General features: G+C 43.6%; 1 protein-coding gene and 1 long non-coding RNA gene across 6 annotated transcripts in view; one reads left to right on the top strand and one right to left on the bottom strand.

The window, feature by feature from the left end:
• The window catches only part of LOC102493358 (uncharacterized), a 2996-nt gene extending 1479 nt beyond the window's left edge, over nt 1-1517 (top strand). The window contains exons 1-4 of one of the 5 annotated variants that reach the window (XR_001370338.2): nt 29-102; nt 392-518; nt 742-843; nt 1215-1514. This is a non-coding gene — a long non-coding RNA (uncharacterized LOC102493358). Of the gene's footprint in view, nt 1-28; nt 271-391; nt 519-741; nt 844-1214 lie in introns of those variants that run through there. The other 4 variants (XR_334420.2, XR_001370336.2, XR_001370337.2 and 1 more) reach the window with 4 other exon arrangements.
• TOX2 (TOX high mobility group box family member 2) overlaps nt 1-24960 on the bottom strand; it is a 233546-nt gene that overhangs the window by 150436 nt on the left and 58150 nt on the right. The gene's annotated exons all lie outside the window — the stretch shown is intronic.

The following is a 24960-nucleotide window of genomic DNA, read 5'->3' on the forward strand; positions in this document are numbered from 1 at the left end:
GCGCCGCTGTGGGCCGGGGGGCCCGGGCCGGGGCGGGGAGGTCCTTCCCCGGAGCCCCGCCGCCTCCGGATCCCCCGCGCAGCCCCTCGCCCCGGAGGGTCGGTGAGGGTCGCACCCCAGCCCAGACCGCCCCTTCCCGGCCCGCCTTTAGCTGCCAAGGGGGAAGGTGGGAGCCAGTACGACATCCCCCCCAGAACTGGGACACTCTCTACCTTAAATACTTGGGACTGCGCTGAGCCCCCACGCAGCGTGACAGGAACACTTTCGGAGGTGGGTGCTGCCTTACCTGGGCCCCAGGCTGATCTTAGGATGCCCTCCCTCCTTGTCTACTGAGTCACGTGAGAGGGGCCGCTGGGGAATTGCTGCCCTTACTCTCACTTTATATTTGGAGAAACCGAGGCATGGACTTGAGCGTCAGTAATGGACTCCAATCACCTGGCTCCACTGTCTCCAAAGGATCCAAAACTGAAGCCACTTGGAGAAAGCAGAAGGACCCCATCCCCTTTAATGACAGCGAGGTAGAGAACCTTAGGAGTGGCCTAGAGCCAGGGGTCTGAGGAGGGATCTGGAATCTGACCACGTTCACGTCTTGTGGAGGGGGCAAAGGAAGAAAACAAGATGGCTTAGATGGTGGGCCAGATGAGTGACGGTGAAGTGGGTTTCCTCTCCCACAGAAAAGCCTCCTAAGTCCTCACATCACTTGCTGACCGGTAGATGGGTGTGCCTCCTTGTTTCACGCAGGAATTATTTACATTAGTGACCAGTTCCTCAATCTCTCCACTCACTGACCTCAGGTTCCTGGCTCTCCCGTGCCCATGATACCTGCCTGAGAAGGCCTGCCTGGTAAGGGTCAAGATGCGTAGAGGTACTGTCAGTCAGAGTAGGATTCTTGGGTGGTAGAAGACATACTACTTAGAAATCATTCGAGCCTCTTGCCCACTTAGGAACCAGTGAGGAACTTAGCTCTCGACCGCTGCTTGGGCTTTGCTGGTCCCAGCCTACAACTGTGGTCACTATTTGTGACCATTGAAATCCATTAATACAAGATAGGTGTAGAAAACAGGCTTTCACAAAAGGTTTGGGAACAACAGAAGGAAATTACAGCTCAGAGAGGAAAGAACGTCTAAATTTCAGCAGTCATTGTTTCTAAAAATATAGTGTCACACTTCAAAGCAGGAATTTCTCACTGTCCCCTCTTCTGTTTTTCCATCTAGATATCCAAGTGACCCAGCAGGACTTACTGAAAAGATTATCTTCTATTCCCCCCTTGTTCCCCCACTCCTCAGCAGTGTTAACATTGTTGTAAGTCAAGTTGTCCATGTGCCTGGGACTGTTTATGAATCTCTATTTTGTTCTATTAGCCTACTTTTTTTCTCCTTATGCCATTATCACAGTGTCTGGATTACTATAGGTTTATTAAGTCTTAACATCTCATAGAATAAGCCTACTTTGTTCTCTAAGACTGCTTTGGTTATTTTTGACCTTTGTACTTCCATAAAAATGTTTAAATAAACTTGCATGTTTACCCACACACACACACATATTACTGGAATCTTTATTGATGTCACATTGAGTCTTTAGATTGATTTAGATTCAACATTAAGTTTTCTTATCCAAGGACCAATGGATGGTGTAATGGTTATGTGGCTGATCTCCCATGTAGTTGACTGCAGTTTGACCCAGGGGCTTGAAACTCACACGTGTGAAAGCATGCCCAAGATCCCAAGAGGAGAATGGAGGAGAAGGGATTGCAGTGTGGCTATCCTCCCTGGGGGATGATTTCTCACTTTCTGTATCTGTGTCTCTCTCTGCCTCTCTGGCAAGCACATGGGCCCTATATCAAAAATCTCTCTTAAAAAAAAAAAAAAAGTTTTCTTATCCATGAACATGGTATGCCCCTCTATTTATTAAGGTTTTTTAAATGTCTCACACTAATCTTTTATAGTTTTCTATGTAGATATTTTGTGTGTCTTTTATTATATTTACTTCTGTATATTTCATGGTTTTGATTATAAGTTATTTCTTTATTTTATTTTCTATTTGTTGCCAAATACACTGTGATGGTTTTACAAATCATGAGTTACTTAACGCTCCTCCCAAAGGTTAAAGTCTAATAACTCACTCCTTGAAAAGGATTGGTCTTAGTGAATGGTTTTTAACACATATAATTTGGCAGAGGTCATATTCTGTGACTTCTGAGGCTAGGTCATAAAAGCTGATACAGCTTCTGCCTGGCTCTTTCTTGGGACAATTGTATTTGGAACTCTAATCCACCATGTAGGAAGTCTTAGTCTGCCATACTTTGAAGACACTCAAACTAACCCACACAGACAAACATGCAGAGACTGAGACTAAGATGCCTAGGCAATTCCCAGCTGTGCAGCCCTTGCTATTTCAATTCCATCTGCTCTCTAACTGTAGCCACATGAACAACCCTAAAACATGAAGCTAAGCACTTAGTCAATCCAAAATGTACAGAAAAAATGAGAGCTAATAAATGATTACTGTTATTTTAAATCTGGGGAGGTAATTTGTTGCTTAACAATATATATCTGGAACATGATTGAAATAGATTTTTATATAATGTCCTTGTATCTAGCGGCACTGTCAAATTCACTTATTAATTCTAACAATTCACTTGTAGATTCTTTGGCTTAAAAAAATATCATTTTCTATTTCATCTATTTAAAAATGAGAGCTTGTTTTACCTTTTCAATACTTAAATATTTTATTTATTTTTCTTGCCTTGTTGTATTGGCTAGTAGAATTAGTATAATGTCAGAAATAAGTAATAATAGCACTTACCCTTGCCTCATTCCTGAATCTCAAAAAGAAAACTAATACTTCACCATTAATTATAGTGCTTCTTTTTTTGGTTTGGTTTGTTTCATTTTGCTTTTTTTTTTTTTTTTTTTTTTAGATACCTTTATTGCTAGTTAAGGAAGTCAGTCTTCACAGGAACCCTATGGGCCAGAAAATAGCACTAGTGTGCTATTTTCCAAATGAGAAGACTAAGGCTCAATAAGAAAAGAGCAACATCACAAAAAACTAATAGTAGAACTAAGATTATACCTAAGCCTGGGAAACTTAGTGGAGTACTTCCTGCTGCACATATTTCCATAGTCTTAGTCTCACTAGTTCTGATCAGAGCTGTAAAACAATGTCCAACAGAACATGGAGGATCAACTGCAGGAAGCCATTTGGCTTTCCTGGAGCCTGCCAGTAGCAGCATTCATCAACCCTGCCAGTTACCTACATCTGTCCCTTCCCCAGGAGAGTCAACCAAGGAGGCTACTGGAAAGTCTAGCAGTAAAGTCCAACAAGGAAGCTATGCAGACTCCATAGCTTTATCTTGCCACTTCACTTTGGTTGATTATTAATAAGAAGTTGACTCAGCCCCCCACCTCCCCCCCAATAAAAAGAAAGAAAAAAAAAGAAAAACACACAGTTGCCTTTGTTGTCAGGGTAAGCAGGTTTAGGATTGGCTAATTTGAATATCAAGAGATCTGGGATTTAAGAGTTTTTCCTAGTTGTCTGGTACCTAGCCTCAGGGTGATTTGGGCAAGTGGATACTGACCTGGAGTGTGAGAGCCCAATAAAGGAGGCAGTTGGAGGTGTAGGCTCTGGTTTGGTTGTTCACATTTGAAAAGGATTTTCCTAAGTGAGTTGTTTCTTATTTCCAGGAACTGGCTAACCCTAGAAGGGACAGTCCCTCCAGGGTCTGCAGAACTCCAAATGTCAAAGCATTAGAATATAGAAAATAAAAAACATGGTTAATACAATATGTGGCTACTTCCTAATGGTATCCCAAGGGAAATGAGTCCTATTCCACCCATGGTTCCTTTACCTGGGTAATGTCTTAGATTTAAGTCAAAATGACAAATCCCTATAAAACAATTGTAGCAGAGGGACTTAATACCCAAATGTGGGAGATCTTAGGTCTAATCATGAATTGTCTTCCTCTTTCTCCTTATGAGAGAAGTATACTTCTCCTCCCACTGGAACTTAAATATGACCGTGTGTCTTGTTTTAGCTACGGAAACATGAGCAGAGTGGTGTGTGTCACTTTCAGGTGGGAGTTTTAAGGGTCTGGTCATATTTACTCTTATTCTCTTTTCCTTCACTCATGGAAACTCTAACAAATCCCAGGTCATTTTTTAAGACCCAATTCAAATAACATTTGTTGGGGCTGGCAGGTGGAGTAGTGGTGAGGGGAGCTGGATTCCCATGTGCCTGACCATAGTTCAAGTCCCAGACCTGGCAGCTTGCTTTCTCACTTTCTCTGTCCCTCTGTGTCTTGCTCTGGTCAAATTGAAAATAACAATAATGATAAATTTTTAAAAATTGGTTTGGTGAAGACTTCTCCAAGGTTCCAACTCAGATCTCCAATTTGTAACTCCAATAACTTCCTGTAAATAGGACCATTAGTGTCAACCTCACCCAACTGTAATAACACATTTTAGTTTCACCAGGGCAGCAACAATGGCTCACTCATTTTGGTGACCAGAGTGACCAGCACAAGGGCTAACACAGAATAAATGTCTCATGTCTACCTCTTGGAGAGGTAGAGTTTTTAAGGACCTCCTACCTACACATACACATATGTGAGCACACATAAGTAAGAAATAGCCTCTTAATTGTTCAGACTCCAGGCCACAGATGGATTGCATATGCCAGTGGGAGGAATCACAATTCAGCACCCACGAAGAAGGTCCTAGCTGTCTCTGTCTCTCTGTCTCTTTCCCAGTAGCCATCATGTGTAAGATCTGACTCTGGTTTGGGTATGGTGGGATATGTTAAGCTGGACTAGGGTGGAGTGTGTTGAGATTCAATGGGAAAAACAAACCTATTAGTTGAGGTCCCCCAAAGCAGATCTCGAGACAAACATTCTAGTGCAAGTAGTTTAATGGGGAGTGTTCCCAAGACATATGAATAGAGGGTTGGAGCAGTGAGACAAGGAAAGAAAGATAGTCTAAAAAGGGCAAATGATCAAACACATTACTGTCATGGGCAACTGGAGTATAATTCCACTGCAGTATTCTGGAACACAAGCATCAAAGTTATCCAACTTCAATAGCAAGGAGTCAGGGTCTTTTTCACCAACTCCTAGCACTCTTGAATGTAAGCTACTCCTAGGGGCATTAATTCCCAAAGAGTTCTGATTAGTGAGCTACCAGAGAAATCCTTTAAGCAAAGAAAGGCAGGTACCGGGCAATCAGGAGTTGTGGCTGCATGTATGGGAAAGAGGTTCATGGGCATGTGGGCAGAGCATTGCAAATGTCTTCTGCAGGACATGGATCCATGCAGTAACAGAGCAGAACTCTGCTTTCTCTGCTCTTGTTCCACATTTGTGAGTGTGTGAATACATACTCGTCTCCTTCGGGAACTTGGTTAAGATGGGTCACTATTGTCTGACAGCAGCAATTGGTTATTCCTGGGCCCCTGGACACTGTACCCATCCCTACACCCAGGCCAACTGCACTCCAACTTGCCCATTATTTCTGACAATGGGCCAAGGAAGCCCATTGTCAAACTTCCTCTCAAATGGCTCAAAAAGATCAAATTGACCAATGTATGTGTAGCAGAGACTTTTCCACAGAAGAGTTGTTTCTACATGGGAAAAGAGGACAAGAAGTCAACGGCTCTGAATTCAAGTTTTAAGCTCCACTCAACTCCACTCAACTTAGCCAAATCACTGCAATTCTTTAAGCCTCAGTTTCCACTTCTGCAAAATTGCATGCTAGTGCCCACACATGTATTATCATGTGCTGGTTATATAGGCAGAAACATCAGAAATATTCAATGGGAATGAACCACTCTCCCTTAAAAAATAAAAAAGAAAGAAAGAAAGAAGAAAGGAGACCATTATGTATTGCTATCAAGAGGGAAATGTTTAGAAGTGCTAATAACAGCTAAGAATTACTGAGTGCCTGATGTGTACCAGGCATTGTGCCAAGCACTGCACAAGTACTACCCTTCGTAATCTTGACAGCAATCTTAAGAAGTAGGTGCTGTTATTGTCCCTAACTTACCAATAGAGAAACTGAAGCATGGACAGGCCATGTAACTTATCTGCAGTTAATATTTGTTAGAGACACAATGTGCAACTAGCCAGTTTGGCTCTAAAACCCATATTCATAACCACTAGATCTCACTGCATCTCTCTGATCGTTCATGTAAATTTCAGATTAAGATAAAAAGAAAACAGTATTTTTATTAACATTACATTTAATTATTAAATTACTTTGAGAGAAATGAATTCTTTGATTAAAAAAAAAAGTGTGTGTGTCAATGTATAGGACTACTATTAAGGTTTTTGAGTGTTCATCTTGTATCCAGAAAGCTTACCAAACTCTCTTAGTAGTGCTAACAGTTTTTCTGCAGATTCTCTTCCATTGTCTATATAAATGATTATGTTCATCTGGAGAGAAAAAAAACAACACAGAGAGAAATATTCTACTCTTCCTTTCCAGTCAGCTGACCACTTCTTTTCTTGTCTTTTATTCACTTGCCTCCCTTTCAACCCTACTTTTATTAAGGTGAAATTGACAAATAAAAATTGTATATCTTTATGGTGTACAACATGATGTTGCAGTATATGATTACCTTGTGAAATTATTAAATCAAGCTAAACTAATTAATATATCTCCAACATACTTATCTTTTTTTGCGTGGTGAGAACATTCAAGATCTACTCTCTCAACAATTATTCATCTTTGTCATTTCTTATTGCATTGTCCAGCAGCTCTAGAATCAACATTACATAGAAGTAGTAATGTCAGGCATCTTGTCTAGTTACTTGCTTTAATTGCTTTAATAAACACACTTCTTATCTTTTATCATTAAGCTATTAAGTAAGATACTAATTGTTAGCTTTTGTGAATACTCTGTAGGAATTAAGAAGGCTTAAGTCTTTTTAGTCCAAGTTGCTAAGAATTTTTTTGCATGGATTAGTCATAGTTCATAATGCTTTAAGCATCTATGGAAATAATCATGTGGGTTTTATTCTCTAATTTATTAATATATTTAGTAACAGGTATTACTTACATTGAACCATCCTTGAATTGCTGGAATAATTCTTGGGAGTTCTATTTGGTCATACTTGTTTTTTACTGCACTACTAAATTCCATTTGCAGTAATTTTATTTAAGTTTTTTGCATCTATCTTAAAAATTAAAATAGGCCTAAAATTCTTTTGTGCCGCTGTTGCTAAATTGCTTTATGTATCAAGACTGTACCAGTTTTGCCTGATGAGATGGGAAAGGAGAATTTTGATAACAATTCAACTTCTTAAATTAAAATTATTTCATTTTGTCATATTTTTTTCTTCAGTAATTTTTGGTAAATTGTACTTTTCTAGAAAGTTATTCTTATAAATTGAAATATATTGATACAAAGGTATTCTAGTATTATTTGTAAAACTCTACTGTAACTATTATCTATGTCTTTTATTAATCAATCATACTTAAAGTTTGTCATTAGATTGGTTTTTATTCTATATTTCAATTTTTATCTTCTTTTACTTCTGAATTTTCTACAGTAAGTGGGTAAAAAATTAATTTTTTTCCTATTTGCCAGAGAGCATATGCACTCACTGGACAGAGACACACAGAGATAGAGAGAGGGAAAGTGGAAAAGTACTCCCCATGAAGCATAGAGTACGACAATCCCTTCTCCTCCATTTCTCCTTCCCTTTGGGATTTAGAGCATGCACACACATGTGCCTGGCATGTTTCTCAAGCTGCCAGGTCCAGGGATTGGAACTGTACACTCAGCCTTGTGGAATTCAGCTACCCTAACCATTAAGCCATGGACTGGCTCAAAATAAAATTTTTTTTAACAAAGATAATATGTGTAAAGTAACTGACACTTGGACAGTGTTTGGCAGACATTGGTTAAATTAACATATTTTTAAAATTGGGGAGATAATTTAAATTTCTTTTTCCCCTCCTTTTGTATTATTCAAGTCTTTTTCTACTTCTTTGTCCCTTTCCCTCATTTATCACCTTATTTCTCATTTACAGTTTTATATCCATTTATGTTCACACCAGGATAATATTAATGAAAAATATTGTTGAGCACATGCCAGACACTAGAGATTCAACTGTGATCAAGACATGATCTGTGCTCACAGGTTGAACTGAGGAAACATAAAAATAGTTAAATACAACGTGGTAAGTGTAATAGAGGTGAGTAAAAAATGGAAACGACATTGGGACCAGCAGTTAGCGTAATGGCTATGTCACTGGACTCCCATGTAGTCGACTGTGGTTCGCGTCCCGGACCCGGTGGCTTAAAATTCACGCCAGGTGCGTGTGCATGTGTGCCCAAGATCCCGAGAGGAGAATGGAGGAGAAGGGATTGCAGCGTGGCCATCCCCCCTGGGGGGTGATTTCTCACTTTCTGTCTCTCCGTCTCTCTCTGTCTGGCAAGCGCAAACGCCCTATCGCAAAAACCTCTCCAAAAAAAATTTTTAAAAAAGGGATGGAGGGAACCAGCAGTTAGCGTAATGGCTATGTCGCTGGACTCCCACATAGTCGACCGCAGTTCGTGTCCCGGACCTGGTGGCTTAAAACTCACGCCGGGCGTGTGTGTGTGCGTGCCCAAGATCCCGAGAGGAGAATGGAGGAGAAGTGATTGCGGCGTGACCATCCCCCCTGGGGGGTGATTTCTCGCTTTCTGTCTCTATGTCTCTCTCTGTCTGTCTGGCGAGCGCACGCGCCCTACAGTGAAAATCTCTCCCCCAAAAAAAAAAAAAAAAAGGGATGGAACTACAAAGGAGGGCTTCCTGGAGGAAAATGATGTTGCTGGGCACCGTAGGATGCGTAAGAGTTACGCAGGTGAAGAAGATGTGTCTGTTGGCCCTGCCCTCAGTCCCATCATCAATTCACCTTGCAAGAAGAAAGGATGGGCTGCCTAGACTCAGGACTCTTTAAGTGTCTTTCTTTCCACGAGAGAGTGTCTGCTAATGTTTCCCCCTTCAAAGAATAATAGGATCCCACTTTGGTTCTGGACACCCCTGGCTCCATATTCTCTACCACCTGCTACTTCTCACCTTGAAGAAGACATTTGGCAAAACCTCTTATGGCAATGACCACTCATTAACTGTTGGTGGCTTTGTAAACAGGTCCAACCTTTGGGAGAACATTGGGATGAGAACATAAAAATGAAAATTATACAACTCTCTGGTTATCACCTTCCTAGTCTGTCTGGGACCTCGGAGAATCATTCTACAGTAGCCTAAATTTCCTGGTCCAAACAGCTTCAGAGAAATGGGGCTTTTAATCGCTAAAATTGGGCAGCGACAGCAGTTAATTAGTGGCTATGAAAAACAAAAAGGGATGCCAGGCGATAGCACAGATCTGCATAGGGAAGGTCCTGAGTTTGCCTCCTAGGGCCTCCCCGAGCACACCTGGACCACATGGGCCCATGATCCAGACTGACTGAGATTGGGGCTGGATGGAGCATGAAGACCCTGTTGGGGATGCCTGTTTCTCTCTCTCCCTCAGAAAAAATAAATGAGTAAATTTAAATAAAGAGAGAAAGAAAGAAAAAAAATAGAAAAGGGAGAGAGAAAGGGAAGAAAGAAAGAGTCCCCAGTGACACTAGTGGGAGGCCCAAGTCCTTCAAAAAAAAAAAAAAAGAAAAGAAAGAAAGAAAGAAAGAAAGAAAGAAAGAAAGAAAGAAAGAAAGAAAGAAAGAAAGAAAGAAAGAAAGAAAAAGAGACTGGGAAAGAGAGTAAAAGAGAGAAAAGAAGAGAAAAACGAAAAAAAAAGAAAAGAAAAGAAAGAAAAAGAATTTCGGACCAGCAGAAGATGGCGTAGTGGTTAAGTCACTGGACTGCCATGCAGCTGACCAGGTTCGAATCTCAGACCCAGTGGCTTGAAAGTCATCAACCACAGGTTGAGTCCTGGACCTGATGACTTAAAACTGAGGCCGGGCACATGTGTGTGCATGCCCAAAATCCTGAGAGGAGAATGGAGGAGAAGGGATTGTGGTGTGGCCATCTCCCCTGGGGAGTGACTTCTAACTTTCTGTCTCTCTGTCTCTCTTTCTGGTGAGCACACGCACCTGATAGCAAAAATATCCCTTAAAGAAAAAGAAAAAGGATTTCAAAGCCCTGGAGTACTGACAGCAACCATTCAACTGTGGTTTCTCTCAAGGCCACCGTATTTAGTGAACAATGACTAAATACTGTTTGGCATGTACCGTCCACATATAATCCACCCGACAAACCTGCAATGTTGACGTTAATACCGCTATCCCCCATTTATGGATCAGGAAAGGGAGGCTCGGTGAGGGTAAGTGACTTGCCCTAGAAAACGCTGGGCCTGGGATGCAAACCCAGACAACCCGGGCCCAGTGTGTTCCCACACCACCTCATATAAGGCCTGGTGCCTGGAACAGCGAAGACCTCAGTGACTAAAGAAACTGTGTGTATGAACAGAACACCTTGGAGATTAGGGAGCAACACAGGAAAATTATTCTGCTATAATAGTGAAAAACGAGTAACAAAACAGTGTGAATGTTAGGAGGGGTGGGATTGATTGATAAGGGGCATGAGGATCTTTCTGGGGTGATCTTAATGCCCCCTATCTTGACAAAGATTTGGATTACAGAGGCAAATGCCTTTGTCAAAACTCAGCAAATGTGCATTTAAAATTCATGTATTTCATTGTATGTAAATTTCAAATCAAAAGAAAAAACCATGGGGCCAGCAGGTGGTATGGTGGTTAAGGTACTGGACTCCCACATGGTCGACCCCAGTTTGAGTCCTGGACCGGGTGGTTTGCTTTCTCACTTTCTCTCTCTGTCTTTCTCTGTCTCTCTCTGGTGAGTGTGCATGCCCTGTAGCAAATTTTTTAAAATAATAATAATGATAAATAAAATTAAATATTCTTTTAAAGAAAGTAACAGATATTGGCTTCTAATGGATGGTATGCTTGCAAATGTATTTGGAGGGAGAAAACAATGTCTCCAGTTTGAAATGTGTCTCCCAAAGAAAATGACTTGGATGGATGGATAGAGAAATGGTTGGTTAGAAAAATACGTATCAAGTCTGGAGAGCACAACCTTAATGGCTGATACACAGCTGATACACAGGCTTTCACTGTAACGTCCTTTCAACACTGTCCTAATAAAGCATCTGTTAAACTGTCCTAATAAAGCATCTGTTAACAGTGGCCATTGGGTAAACGAATTTGTGTCTGCCATTTTTACGGGCATCTTGCTACTTACTACACCTTCTCCTTTAAAAGGATGCAGGGATAGCCCTTCCTCTGTGTCTTCCTGCTATACCTCCTTTCCTTCCTCATTCCATCCAGCAGACAGTGATGCAGTGCCCAGCCTAGGTTGGCAGCTAATCTCAGCTTCCACTCTCGCCTCCTCCGTCAAGCCCACTCACCCCTTTTTCCATGCAGCAGCATCAGTTATTCCCTCTGATGGCTGACCGCATAGACCTCAAGGGCTATGTAGACTTGTATGGAGATCGCATGGACATGGGGAACACCATTGCACTGTCCACCTTGGTCAGCAAGACCTCAGGTATCCTTGTGAGTTCTCCCACTCCCTCCCCAACTCTCGGTCTAATCCCAGGCTAGTGCAGTGCGTAAGAAGGCAGGCTTTGGAGTCAGGAGGGAGGCAGTTCGAAGCCCAGGTCAGGATCTAGGTCAGGGCTCAGGGCACAGGCCATGGTCAGGCATAGGGCTAGGGTCTGAGGCAGGGAGGGGCTAGGCTGTGCAAGGGGGGGGGGGCTTGTCTTATTGCCATACAGCGCATCTTCTAGAAGTGTTTGATGAACGCAGAAACCAGGAAAAAGCATCCCATGTCCAGTAGATAAATTCCAGATTTTTTTTTCCCTCCAACTTCCTTTAATGGTGTCTGATTGCTTTTCAGATAAGAAAAACCCACAGCCCACCCAGGGTCTCTGACGGTGCCCTTAACAGGACTTAGCCAACTTTTTCATCGAGCGAGGAGAAACCAGCAGGCTGAGTTGCAATGGTCTCTTTATGGGGCCTGGCGATGGGTGTATGGTTGGCTTAGTTATTTTGTTTCACTCCACTATATGATGGCTCTAAAATAACCAGACCGGGAAGCCACTCTACATAAAGAAATTTGAATTTTTGAATGCCCACTTCCCATCTGAAATGTCACTTGCACATTAAGTCTGTCCCTGAGTTGCTGTGGCAACCTCGGCAGCACTCTTTGCCCGGGGTGACAAAGGGGCCCTTTGTTAGCAGAGAGGCCAGGTCTGGGTGCAGGGACATCCTATTCAGCCCATCCTAACAAAGGAGCACCCGTCCCCCTCTCCGGGCAGGCCAGCAGCCGGCCGATTATGCTAGTGCTGTTGACAGCCTTCCATGGGGAGACGGAGAAAAGAAATCCCCTATTATTGGCATCTTTGAACCAAAGTTTTTTTTTTTCTTCTTTTTCTCTCGGTGCTGCTTACTGTACAAAAACCCCTGCAAAAGGCCCCACTCATGCTCTCGCAAAGAAAAACACCAATTGTGAGGCCTCCCTGGAAGGGGATGAGGCTCCCAATCTTAATTGAATCTCCTAAACTTGGTTATTAAAATGGCAACTGAAGCAGCAGTGGATGAGCACATGGTCCTTCCAGTTCTAGCAAGCCTGGCCCTGGCCCAGAAGGGGGCCCTGGTGGCCCCCGGCTCTGGAGCAGCCTCTGCTCCCAGGAGCCCAGCGCTTGTGCTAAGGGCAGGCCTCCCTGTACTGAGGTCAGATCTGAGGCCAGATCTCAAGTTTTGTTCAGCCTCGGACTCCCCCAGCACAGCTGGGAGCCCAGCATCCTGACTTCGGTCCTACGCTCTGCAGGTCACAAGCAGGCGAGGACAATCCCCAGGTCCAGGTGACAGCCCCTGGCCTTCCTTCAGCTTCCAGAGCCACGGCTTCAGCTCTCCACCACCAGGCTAGGGCCACTTTAGGGCTCTGCAGCCCCTTCCTTTTCTCTCCTGCTGCTCCCACCATCAGCAGCATCTTACGCTGCTCTTCCCGACCTGATGGTATGTGTAGGCTAAGGCTGGGAGCTCTTGTGTCACCAGAACAGTGTCCACCTTGTTCACTGCACCCAGGGGCCAGCACAGAGCCTGGCACACACTAGGTACACACAATCTATTGACCTTGTGAACCATGAACGAATGAATGTGTCAGAGTGGGCTCATTTCATCTCGTCAAGCTCTCTGTGAGGATGGAGCCATTTTCCTCATTTCAATCCATGCCCGGCTGTCCTCTGTTACCAGATCCAGGATCAGGGAAGGCAGGATGACAGAGAGGACCCTGCACAAGGGGGGCTAAGTTCAGACAGCCGTGTGGGCAGACACTGCCATGGAGGGCAAGGAGGACCAGAGGGGGTCACTCAGGGACTACAGGAGCCGAGAGTGGGGCTGCAGGAGGTCAGAAGGGAGGGTGCAAGGCATACAGGAAGACTTCCAGGATGACACTCGCAAATAACATCTCGGGGATGACTAAAGCTGGCTAAATCCTTCCATTGGAAGAGGCAGCAAGGTCCTCTTAAGAGGTATCAGTCATTCACGTGTCTGCTCCCGAGGGTGGAGAACAGTGTCCTCAGTAAGTCCCCACCAAGCTGCAGGCAGCAAGGGAAGGGAGTGCAGGCACCAAGTTCAGAGGGAGACCAGGCAGAAGCCAGGAGGAGTAAGCAGGGCTCAGAGAACAGTTGAGAATCCCAGGCTGCCAGAGATGTCTGAACACCTGGCCCCCATGGTCCACCAAGTCCTTTAGCCAGGGGTTGCACACAAGCAGGGGAAACTCTCAGCTATCGTGTTGACTCTAGATGAAGAGATGGGAAGAGAGAAGTGGGGCACATCATGACGAAGGGAGACATTCTGATTTTGGAGGTCTCCGTGGGGCAGCTGGAGGACAGACGAGAGGGCTGAGGCTATGGTGAGGCCTTCTAGCTGGGCTTTAAAAATGGGAGGTGGTGGGACCAGCAGTTAGCGTAATGGCTATGTCGCTGGGCTCCCATGTAGTCAACCACGGTCCGAGTCCCGGACTCGGTGGCTTAAACTCACGCCGGGCACGTGTGTGTGCATGCCCAATGTCTCGAGAGAAGAATGGAGGAGAAGGGATTGCAGCATGGCCATCCCCTTGGGGGGCGATTAATCACTTTCTGTCTCTGTCTTTCTGGCAAGTGCACACGCCCTGTAGCAAAAATCTCTCCAGTCCTGGGGCAAGGGGCGGGTGTGCAGTCTCATGGGTGTGCCCTCCACAGGATGGATGGGCTGGCCTTTAAGAAGGGGCATCTAGAACCTGGAGGCGAAGGGTCAGCTGGATACTCAGGTGGGAGAACCGGGCTCTCAGGTCAGCAGCTGTACACCAGAGAACAAGAACATAATCTCCTCCAGGAGAAGTAGTGATGGGATCCGGGGTAGCACCCTGCTCCTGCACACAGCAGATGAGCTGTATTTGTTCTATCCATGACTGAGTTGATAGCATTGGGGATCCAGTTATGCTGGACCTGTGTGAACCGTCTGAGAGGTTTGAAAGGGAAAGACATAGGGGAGTTTGTTCCAGGGGAGGTGAGTATGTGGGCAATCTGTATCTGTCAGGGCAACGTTAGCTGCTGTAACAAATGCACCCCAAACATCAGTGGCTAAATAGCAAAATAGAAGTCTGTGCTGTGCTCACTGAAGAGCCTCATCTGGTTATTTCTCCTTGGCTGACAGTTCTCCATGTGGTGATTCAGGGACCCAGGCTTCCTCTGTCATGGCCACCCTCCCCTAGGTCCTTGAGGTCCTTGTGTCCGGGTTGCAGGTAAAGGCTGGGAGAGTGTTTATATGAACTGCTGCCCATAAACCCCAGCCCAGAAGGGACACAGACTTCTGCTCACCCTCCTTGATAAAAATTAGTCTCATGGCTAACCCTGGATGTGAGGCAGGCTGGTCCCAGACTGGAAAGATGACTTCTCAAAACAATGTTACACCCTGGAAAGGACAGCACAGACTTTGGGGCATTGAGGAGGTGACAGGGATGTGGCGGTCGGGGGGGGGATACACATTTGTGGCAGGGACCCAGGACATAAGCAACCACCATTTGACCCTGAATTCAGCTCTTGGCCTTGCTGGAGATTCTGCTTGGAACACGGAGGTGAGCGGCATGTGTGGGGCAGGCAGGTACAAGGCACGAGCAGCTGGCTCCCTGCTGACTGCTACATTGGACCCTCGGTCTTAGAAGTGAACTCATCAGCTCATTCTTCCTTTTAGAGATGAGGAAGTAGGTTCACAGAAGGAAAGAGCGTTGGGTAAGGTCACACAGGGCGAAGACAGGGCTAGAACTCAGCGCCATTGTTTCCTAGCCCTGTGCTGGCTCACCTAATCTCCTAAATCTAAGCTGATTCTCTGAATACCACCTAGAGTTCTGTGTTACTCCAGTAAACCAGCAAAGAGCATGTCACATCCCAATTCTGTTCCCAAGCACTGAGAGAGTGGCATGTGACCACCAGGCTGGGTGATTTCTTTCCATGACAGCTTACAGGAGGGGGCCTTTATTCCCCAGCACCCAGGGGCGGGGCTTGGCCAAGCTCACCCTGCTGTGTCAGGAATTCTTCCCTGATGGCTCAGCAGCTCTGTTACAAAGTATAAAATCTTTTAACATATTTTTAAACACTATCAAGTCTGCTCTGAGTTTGTTACATTTCCCTTTGTCCTGAACCTGGACTTAGGCAAAAACATTTTTTTTTTCATCAACAATTCAATGGGAGCTTGCAAACTGACAGTGGATTAAATGGCTGCATTTATGATAATATTTGTTTCTCACACACACTTTTCTCTTTTTTGGGTTGAAAAATCAAATGCCAATGTGAAATGTATATATGTATATATAGAGAGGCAGAGACAGAGAGACAGAGAGAGAGAGGTGTAGAGATTTAAAGAATGGCTACAAGAGGCTGAGAAGGATTTCAGGGAGAGGGAAATAGAAGGGTGTTGATTCATGGAAACAAAATTACAGAGAGATAAGTGGAATAACTTCTCATGCTATAGCATATAGTTGGATGAATGAAGTTGACAATTTACCGGACATCTCAGAGTAACTAGGAGAATTCCAAGTACGTAACACAAAGTAATGACAAGTGGTGATGACAGGTATACTAATCACCCTGACTTAATCATCACACACGGTACAAAAGATCACACTGTGCTGCATAAATATGTACAATTATAACATATCAATTTAAAATTTCAAAAAGTTTTTAAAAAATCAAATGTCTGGGACAAACAGGTGGTATGGCGATTAAGGAGCTGAACACTCCAACGTGGAGACCATAGTCTGAATCCCAGACCTGGTGGCTTGCTTTCTCATTTTCCCTCTCTCTTTCTCTCTCTCTGTCTCTCCGTGTCTCATTCTGGTCAAATTAAAATAAATGAATGAATAATTATATTTTAAAAATTAAAAATAAAAAATCAAATGCCAGGGGCCAGTAGGTGGCCTGGTGGTTAAGGGCACTGGACTCCCACATGGCCTATCATGATTTGACCCCCAGACCTAGTGGCTTGCTTTCTCTCTTTCTCATTCTGTCCCTCTCTGGTCAAATTTAAATAAATAAAGTTAAATTAATTCTTAAAAAAAAAAAAATCAAATGCCTAGGGGACAGCAGGTGGCATAGTGGTTAAAGCGCTGGACATGGTCAACCACGTTCTGAGTCCTGGACCTGGTGTCTTGAAAATCATGCCGGACTCATGTGCATGTGCGCCCAAAATCCCAGGAGGAGAAAGGGTTGTAGTGTGGCCATCCTCCCTGGGGAGGGTGGGGTGATTTCTCATTTTCCCTCTCTCTGTCTCTCTCTCTAGCGAGTACACACACTCTATGGCAAACAAACAAAAAACAGAAACAAAAACTTGAATGCCCTAAAGGTCTATGATCTCAGCTTTGAAGCAAGTTGTGTTAGGCCAAAGTTGACTTCATTTTAAACACTGTGTGACCCTATATAGAGCCAACCCCCTCCTATACAGCCCATGACCTTCAGAGCTCACCTTCAGATCCCACCCCATAACTGGGCACCTCCCCTCATCCGCCCACCCTCCAGTCCCAGCTCCTCACCCTCCAGCTTGGCTACCCAGCTCAGCCTCAAGATCCTCTGGCTGCCACTTTTTGAGGGGAGGAATCTCCCATGACTCCTCCTGTCCCCCATCACCTGGTGTGGAAGAGGGGACAGGAGAGTCTGAGGTGGACCACCTGGGTGGAGCAGTGAGGGTGAGGGGGGCTGTTTTTGGTCCTTAGCCCAGCCTGGCTACCTGGAAGCAAATCTAGCAAATCTAGCCTGGGGGAGGCTTAGGGAGGTGGACAGAAAGAGGTGGGAGGACTCTTTTTTCCCCACCAAAATATTTATTTAGCCCCCACGTTTACTCCAACCCCAAATTAATATTAGTGAAGGCTTAGTCAGTTGTGTTGAGAATAACATAAATACTTGAGTCTGGGTAATCGGTAAGGAGTAGAGGGTTACAGCCAGCTGGTGGTGTGGCAGTTAGGGTAGCTGCAGCAAGAACTCAAATGTCTGTGTGTGTGTTTGTGTCTGAGTGTATGTGTCTGTGTATGTATATGTCTGTGTGTGTCTATATGTGTCTATGTGTGTGTGTGACTGTGTGTATGTGTCTCTGTGTGTATATGTATGTGTCTGTGTGTGTATGTGTCTGTATGTCTCTCTATGTGTATATGTATGTGCTTGTGTATGTTTATGTCTGTGTGTGTATATGTCTGTGTGTATATGTATGTGTCTGTGTCTGTGTATGTGTATGTTTGTGTGTGTTCTTCTTTTTTTTGGGGGGGGAGGTTTTTGCTATAGGGCGCGTGCGCTCGCCAGAAAGACAGAGAGATACACAGAGATAGAAAGCAAGAAATCACCCCCTGGGGGGATAGCCATGCTACAATCCCTTCTCCTCCATTCTCCTCTCGGGATCTTGGGCACGCGTGCACACACGCCTGGCATGAGTTTAAGCTGCCGGGTCCAGGACTTGAACCGTGGTTGACTACGTGGGAGTCCAGAGACATAGCCATTACACTAACTGCTGGTCCCATGTGTGCTCTTCTTATGAAGCTACCAGGAATCAACGCGGGGGGTGGGGGGGGCTCTGCCCTGATGACCTCATCCGCTCTCAACCACCTCCCAAAGGTCCCACCTTCCATTACATAATCAGATTAAGTTTTCACCCACTCCACATCATTACAAGCAAATCTCAGCACATGAATTTTGGAGGGACACATTCGAATCATGGCAAAAATATTAACCCTTTTCATACATATATTAATTAAATTGTCATAGCAGTGTTCATCATTTTTTAAATTATTTTATTTAATTTTATTTATTATTATAATTACTATGTAATTTGCTATAGCACATGTGCACTCACCAGAGAGAGAGAGAGAGAGAACAAGCCACCAGATCTGGTCCTCGAACCACAGTTGGCCATGGGGGAGTCCAGTACCTTAACCACCACACCACCTGCTGGCCTCACAGTGTTTAGCTTTTAACGTTATGGTTTCTTTTACTTTGTAGAAGTTTTCTGACCCAGCCTTGTGGCACAGTTGGCGGCATAAAAGACTGCAGAACTAGAAGCCACATGCCGCCCTTGATTGGAGTCCCTGGTCAGGTTGGCCTGAAGCTATGCTGGGTTTATACACGTGCCCAGGATGGCAGCAGGCTGGAGGGCTGGAGGGAGGAATCATGGTGTGGCCGTCCAGCAGAGGGCTCCTCCTCTCATATGCACATACTCTAACATGAATAAAAACATTTTTAAAGACGTTTCCTATCTTTATGCAGTTTAATCTGTCAGTCCTTTCCTTTAATTTTTCTAAAGATTACTAAAATAAACTTGTATTCTCTTTCATACTGTATGTGTTAGCTTTTTTCATTTTATCTTCAATCTCTCTTTTTTTTTCTTGAGAGAAGTTTTTCCTATAGGCCACATGTGGTCACCAGAGAGGGAGAGAGAAATGAGAGGCAGAGAAAGTGAGAAATCACCCCCTCCCCCCAGAGGAGATGGCCACACCACAATCCCTTCTCCTCCATTCTCCTCTTGGGGTTTGAGGAGCACATACACACACATACATACACCGGGGTGATTTCCAAGCCTGTTGATCTACTTGAAGTTTCTTAGAGTAAGACCAGTAGACAATTTTTGGCTTGACTTCTTATCCAAATGGCTAGCCAGTTTAGATACTATTTAGTAAATAACTCATCATCTCCTCCCCCAATGTGAAACCCTGCTTTCAGTACTGACTGAACAGCCACGCTTCCTTGAATCCACAGCTACAGCCTGTGTCCTTTTCATTCATCGCCCTTCCACTGGGTCTTCACTGTTAAACTTTCTAATATGCTTTGGTAAATGCATGGGGGTAAGGCTCACTCATTATGCTTATTTTCAGGAAGTTGCATTCTATTCATTCATAACTATTATTTCACATTTGTAATTTTTATAAACTCCCATTCATTTGAGCAGGGTGTTTTTATTGGGGTTACATTAGTTTAAAAACTAATCTAAGGGGACCTGCCAGTGGTGTAGTGGTTAAGGTGCTGGACTCCCACATTGTCAACGGCAGTTTGAGTCCCAGACTCATGCCAGACATGAGTGAATGCATGCCCAGGATCCTAAGAGGAGAATGAAGGAGAAGGGATTGCAGCATGGCCATCCTCCCTGGGAGGTGATTTCTAGCTTTCTGTCTCTCTGTCTCTGTCTCTCTGGCGAGCACACACACACCGTATAGCAAAAATCTCTCAAAAAATAATAAAGAAAAATGAATCTAAGGGGACCAGCAGGTGGTTAAGGCACTAGACTCTCACATGGCTGACTGCAGTTTGAGTCTTAGATCTGGTGATTGTAAATTCTGTCCATCATGCGTGTGTGTACACCCAAAATCCTGACAGGAGAATGGAGAAATGAATGCAGCATGGTCGTCCCCACCGGGAGTGAGTTCTCACTTTCCCTCTCACTTTATTTCTCTGACAAGCACACATGCTCTAAGATAAAAGCCTTAAGAAAAAAAAAAAAAAAAAAAACCACTAATCTAAGAATGGACATCTTTAGTGTATGAAATCTTCCTAGCCAAAATACGTCTCCATTCGTTAAAGTCCTATTTTGTATCCTTCAGATGAGTTTTTGTTTTTGTTTTTTAAGTTTTGCTATACGGCATGCATGCTCACCGAAGAGAAAAAGAGAGAAATCACCCCCAAGGGGGTTGGCCATGCCACAATCCCTTCACTTCTATTCTCTTCTCAGGATTTTGGGCATGTACACACACTCATCAGGCATGTATTTTTTTAAGTGATGGAGTTCGGGACTCAAACACAGTTGGCCATGTGGGATCCTGCTGCCTTAACCACCATGCTACACTTTATATTTCTAACATGTCAAAGTCTTTCTGGGCTTTTCCTAGATGTGCTTGAATAAGCTGTGCTTCGGGGAGATCAGAAGATCTTTCTTCAAATATCCCACTTCTGAGTTATGCTCTAATGGGTTTCGATTCAATGAGTTCTCTGTACTTTATTTTGAAGAAAAGCTCCCATGTTAGTTTTTATGGATACCCCTGGTATCCATTCATCAGAACCTTAAATGCTAAACTCAATACCATGAATATCGTAAAAATAAAAAGAAATGGAAACCATCGGAATACCCAAGTCACAGGGATGGATGCTCTTATCCTCCTGTTGTAGAGGAGGACTTTGCAGAGCAGATAAGAATCAACTTGCCTAAACTCACATAGCAGGGGACTGGCAGCAGGACCTGACACAGGATTGAGGGGAACAAACACATATTTTCATCCCCACTCTAACTGCCTCCTGCTACTGGGTTGGTCATTCATGGTTCCATGAGGCTGTTGGGGGCGGGAGCCACAGATGAGGTACCCTGCCTTTCGGTCATTTCTTCAGCTGAGAACAGTAAGGAGTTAGTCAGTGCATCTTAAATCCTAGTACAATCAGAATCCCAGGGGGAGTCCCATGCCTTAGCCCCATAAGTTATGCTTCGTTGGGTCTGAGTAAGAAACAGTCTTAGATGCAAAGTGCTAGCTGCCCCAAATACTCAGTCACTCCATAATCCCTGTTTTGTTTTGTTTTTTTCTCTTTAAAGTTTATTTATTTATTTATTTTTCCATGAGACAGAAAGAGAGAGTATGAGCGACCTCTCCAACAGAATCTTCATGCTGCAATCCAGACTCAGCTAGCTGGAGTCATCGGCACAAACACAAGTCCAGCATGCTCTGGGAGGCCCTGGATGTGAACTTAGCATCTTCCCCACATGATTCTAGTTGATTTACTACTGTGTCACCACCTGACCTTCCATAATCGTTCTTCGCACTTCCTTCTAGATACTCAGATTCCCATACCTGGCAACTCAGGTCAGGAACCTCCCCCTCCTTGGTCTGCAAGGTCCTGGCAGGAGAGGGTTAAAGCCTTGAGAATTCCAGGCTCTTTTGTCAGTAGATTGGAATGTGCAGAGAATGAGCCAGAGGGGTGCTGGTGGTCCAGTGCTGAGCCGCCATTGTTGCAGAACAATTGACCCCTACAGACAGAACAGCAGACACTAATTAGGGAACACTTGTGTTGTTGCATAATTATCAAACCTTTGTGAGCACTATTAGAAGAAACTAAGCTCTCTGGCTTGTGTGGGTCATAACTTTCCCCAAGCTGCTCTGCTCAGGAGTCTGAAGAATAAGACAATGAACTCTACATGTGCTCTGCTCAGGAGTCTGAAGAATAAGACAACAAATTCGACATCACAAAAGTCTCAGCCCAAGAATGCTCTAGTTTGGTCACGATAAAATCACCCCATGCTTGAAAAGCACACAGATTCTCAGGTCCTATTTCCTAAAACCTGTATTTGGTGGGTCTGAGTGAAAATGAAGGTTATTTAGCCACTGAGATTCATAGATGTCTAGGCTCAGCCCTACTTTGGAAGCTGGCAGAAGTCCTGGCAAACTCTCGAAGTATTCTAACCACCTCTGCTCCCTGAGCAAGGCGCTCAGTGCCCTGCTGGTGTTGCCAAGCCTTGTGAGTTAGACAACACATCAATCCATCGTTGACTGATTCCCAGGTATGCTCACCAGGAAGACCAGGACAGTGACTAGTATGTCTAAGCTCACACAGTGCCTCTGAGCACACCAAGAAAGTAAAGATGCTGAGCAAAGCTGAAGTGATGAAAAGTCTCGGAGGAGGAAATGGAGAAAAACAATCTTATCCAAGGGCTCCCCATTCCCTGACTCCTGAGTTAATCAGTAACTTTATGCAAGGAGCAGAATCTATTGAATATCTTTTTTTTAAATGAAGCAAACTTCTACTGAAGGTACAGAAATTGTGGTACAGAAATACATTTCAACTGATTTAAGTCCAACACCAAAAAAGGGAGAAATTCTGCCACCAAAACTTTCCCTCCACTACCATACTAGGATTAATTTAGATTACTATTCAGTCTATAGTTTTCATTTTTTTAGGCTTTGTTTCACACAGATCTGTGCAGATTTTCTATTTAAATTTATTTATTATTATAATTTTTATGTTACATTTAATCACATGTATCTTTACAGTGTATTTCATTTTTTTTACAGCAAGAATACCATGCACATCAGTCAAGACAAAGACATTACTATCCACATCATCATGAGATAGCTTTTTGTCATTTTTTTCAGATTACTATTATTATTTATTCTCGTTTTTAAAAAATAATTCAATCGAGAACTAGTAATTTCAGAGAAAAAAGAGAAATGAAGATTTTCTAATGATAATTCAGCCTCCAGCCACTGAACTCAAGTGGTAGGGAGCCCCTCTAGCCTTCTCTGTATCTCTGTCTCTGTCTGTCTCTGCCTCTGTCTCTGTTTTCTCATTTTTTTGGTAATTTTTCCTTTTTAAAATGTTTTAAGGTAAAGTATTCTCTTGGCTTTCAGCCCCTCCTTTATTGTGATAACAATCCCCTTTCCTGCTCCCATCCAGGAGAGGCAAGGGGCAGGCCTTCCAAAGAAGACTCCTCCATGGCTCCTGTGACCTAGTGATTTTGCACGGCGTGCTTGTGCGCCATGTGTTTTATTTTTGGCTGTTTTTTTTTTTTTTTTTTTTTGAGGGGGGGCAAAAAGGAACATGCATTCACTGGAGACAGAGACAGAGAAAGAGAAAGCATCCTCCATGGGGCCCCCCCCAGGGGGGATGGCCATGCTGCAATCCCTTCTCCTCCATTCTCCTCTTAGGATCTTGGGCACGCACGCACACGCACCTGGCGTGATTTTAAGCAACCAGGTCCAGGACTTGAACTGCGGTCGACTACATGGGAGTCCAGTGACATAGCCATTATGCTAACTGCTGGTCCCATATTTTTTGCTGTTTAAAAAAAATATTTTAGGGGCCAGCAGGTGGCGTGGTGGTTAAGGTGCTGGACACTCCCACATGGCTGACGACGGTTCGAGTTCTGGACCTGGTGACTTGCTTTCTCACTTTCCCTCCCTCTCTCTGTGTGTCTCTCTCTGGTCAAATTAAAAAATAAATGAGTGGATAAATAAATAAATAATTTTTTTAAAAAAATTTAGGTTGTTGTTTTTTCTTCTTTTCCTCTCTGTTTCTTTCTTCTCTCTCTCGCTCTTTGTTTCCTTTTCTTCTTCTTTTATCTCATCACTCAGCTTCTTAATCTCTATTCACTGTGTTTCTAGATGGATCTGAGTGAACCATAACCAAACATACAAATGTTATTAGGATTAACATATTCCTCAATATCCACTGAATCTGCTGTACAAAGGGATAGAAATGCAATGGCAAAGAGATTCCAGATCACCTCTATCTTGCACGTTCCTTAACACTCAGATTGAATTTCAAGAATTAGGAAGAAACGTATCATCCATCAGATGATGAGAAATCACTGCAGGGCCACAAGAAATATAGGAAAGCAAGAAAATACCTCTCCTCCACGGGAAAAGAATAACTCCTATTTGTCCACAGACAGTTCAATAGAAATCATAGAAATGTCTGATAAAGAATTTAGAATATTCATAATGACAATGGAAGAGAGACAATGAACTGTGGAAGAGGTAGGAGAAAGGAGCTGACAAGTTCTAGGAGGTGAGGTAATTAAAGAGGAATTACACACTTTAAAAATGAATCAAAAGGACATATTTTAAAAATGAATCAAAAGGACCTGTTAGAGATGAAGACTATAATACAGGAAGTCAAAATTTCCCTTGAAAGTATGAAAAGCAGACTAGATCATACAGAAAATAGAATCTCAGATGTAGAAGAGAAAATTGCTAGCCTAGAAAAATCCACCACAAAGACTGAGAAATTTGCCCCCAAAAATGAGAATAATATACAAGAAATACTAGATACCATCAAACGTCCAAACATCCATTTAACTGGTATCTCAGAAGGTGAAGAGTCTCATAAGGGCATTGATAATCTATTCCATGAAATCTTGCATGAAAACTTTCCAAACCTAGAGAGGCACTCAAAGATCCAATCCCAAGAAATACAAAGGACCCCAAATAGAATCAACCCAAGAAGATCTTCTCCAAGACACATTATAGCCAGATTGACCAAAACCACAAAGACAAGATACTAAGACTGGCAAGAGAAAAACAGCACGTTACCTACAAAGCATATCCAATCAGGCTAACAGCAGACCTCTCATTAGAAACAATGCGAGTAAGCAAAGAATGGGAAAAATATATTCAGTTAAGGGAAAAGCAATTTCAACCAAGAATACTGTACCTGGCAAGATTATCCTTTATATGGGAAGAAGAGACAAGAACATTCTCAGATAAACAAAACCTGAAAGAATTTACCAACACCAGACCAGATCTCCAAGAAGTTCTCAAGGGAGTGCTATACCAAGAAAATTAAATACAGACACACAGAAATAAGAGTTCAAAAACTAAGAAAATGGCGGGAACCAGCAGTTAGCGTAATGGCTATGTCGCTGGACTCCCACGTAGTCGACCGCGGTTCGTGTCCCGGACCCGGTGGCA

This window comes from Tupaia chinensis, unplaced genomic scaffold (assembly GCF_000334495.1).
Source record: "Tupaia chinensis unplaced genomic scaffold, TupChi_1.0 Scaffold000216_1, whole genome shotgun sequence".
In the NCBI taxonomy this organism is placed as follows: domain Eukaryota; kingdom Metazoa; phylum Chordata; class Mammalia; order Scandentia; family Tupaiidae; genus Tupaia; species Tupaia belangeri.